Source organism: Lathyrus oleraceus, chromosome 2, assembly GCF_024323335.1.
Source record: "Lathyrus oleraceus cultivar Zhongwan6 chromosome 2, CAAS_Psat_ZW6_1.0, whole genome shotgun sequence".
NCBI classification, from domain to species: Eukaryota; Viridiplantae; Streptophyta; class Magnoliopsida; order Fabales; family Fabaceae; genus Lathyrus; species Lathyrus oleraceus.
In genome coordinates this window covers 66,591,643-66,593,366 of record NC_066580.1, presented here as the reverse complement: position 1 = coordinate 66,593,366, position 1,724 = coordinate 66,591,643, and the positions used below count along the sequence as shown (strand labels likewise).

At 40.6% G+C, this 1,724-nt stretch overlaps 1 pseudogene; it reads left to right on the top strand.

Annotated features, from left to right (window-relative positions):
- Positions 1-379: 379 nt before the first annotated feature.
- Positions 380-1,356, top strand: LOC127121941 (3-phosphoshikimate 1-carboxyvinyltransferase 2-like; annotated as a pseudogene).
- The last annotated feature ends 368 nt before the right edge of the window (positions 1,357-1,724 follow it).

The following is a 1,724-nucleotide window of genomic DNA, read 5'->3' as shown; positions in this document are numbered from 1 at the left end:
TTTAACCAAATTCAAATCAAATAAAGTTTCAACCAAATTTTCATCCATTCATTAATACCATACATTCATTTTTCAATTTCAGACTATAAAAATTACAATCCAAATTCACACGGCCTATGATCATATTCCGAACCACAATAGCTCCATGATAACATCCATCCTACCACAATCGTAACAGAGCAACATTAAGTCCATAGAATTTCAACATTAACAAGCCAACACTCCTTATTAACCAACAAGCCTTCAAAGGACCTTCATTCTGACCTCACACAACTGAGAAACATTTTCTAACTTACCAAAAACCTACACAAAACAAAACCTTCCAACCACTTCAATAACATGCATAAATTTTGATATGAATATACACTAACAGAGACGACAAAACAACCAAACAAGCAGTTGTGGAAGGCAGTGGGGGATTGTTTCCCACCGGTAGAAAATCTAAAGATGAAGTTAATTTATTCCTTGGAAATGCCGGTACGGCAATGCGTCCTTTGACGGCAGCCTTGGTTGCTGCAGGTGGAAATACAAGATACATACTTGATGGAGTTCCCCGAATGAGAGAAAGACCAATTGGAGATTTGGTTTCCGGTCTCAAGCAACTTGGTGCTGATGTTGATTGTTTTCTTGGCACAAATTGTCCACCCGTTCGTATAATTGGGAAGGGAGGACTTCCAGGGGAAAGGTGAAACTGTCCGGATCTATTAGCAGTCAGTACCTAACTGTTTTGCCTATGGCAGCATCGTTGGCTCTTGGCGACGTTGAGATTGAGGTAATTGATAAACTGATTTCTGTTCCGTATGTTGAAATGACTTTAAAGCTGATGGAGCGCTTTGGAGTCTCTGTCGAACACAGTGATAATTGGGATAGATTTTTGGTCCACGGAGGTCAAAAGTACAAGTCTCCCAGAAATGCTTTCGTTGAAGGTGATGCTTCTAGCGCCAGTTACTTCTTAGCCAGTGCAACGATTACGTTGGAACTATCACGGTTATAGGCTGCGGGACGAGCAGTTTACAGGGAGATGTAAAATTTGCTGAAGTTTTTGAAAAGATGGGAGCTAAAGCTACATGGACAGAAAATAGCGTCACAGTTACCGGGCCTCCACGAGATTCTTCTGGTCAGAAAGTGTTGCAAGGCATTGATGTCAATATGAACAAGATGCCAGATGTTGCCATGACACTTGCTGTTGTTGCTCTATTTGCTAATGGTCCCACTGCTATTAGAGACGTGGCAAGTTGGAGAGTTAAAGAGACAGAAAGAATGATAGCAATCTGCACAGAACTCAGAAAGCTAGGAGCAACAATTGAAGAAGGTCCTGATTACTGCGTGATAACACCACCATTTCATTTGTCTTAGACCCTGCAGTAGACAACAATCACCAAGCCTCATTTGAGCCAAAACCTGCAGTGGAAACATGTTACAAAAGTATAACCACCATGATCCTCAAACCTGCTACAAGTCCAAGTACTTGACTTGCAACATATATAAGATCCAAGAACCTGCAATAGTAATATACATGATCAAACCTGGAATGTAAGCATGACTCAAACCCAAGATTTTGCAATAAACATCAGAGCTACAATGCTACAAACCAAAACCAGAATGATGAGTGTATGCTACAAGGTCATTATGATACATCAAATTGCAGAAGTCAAACCATGCTGGATGCACAAGCCATCCAAAACTGAGTTCGAAACCAAAGCCATGTAAGAACCGAAATTACT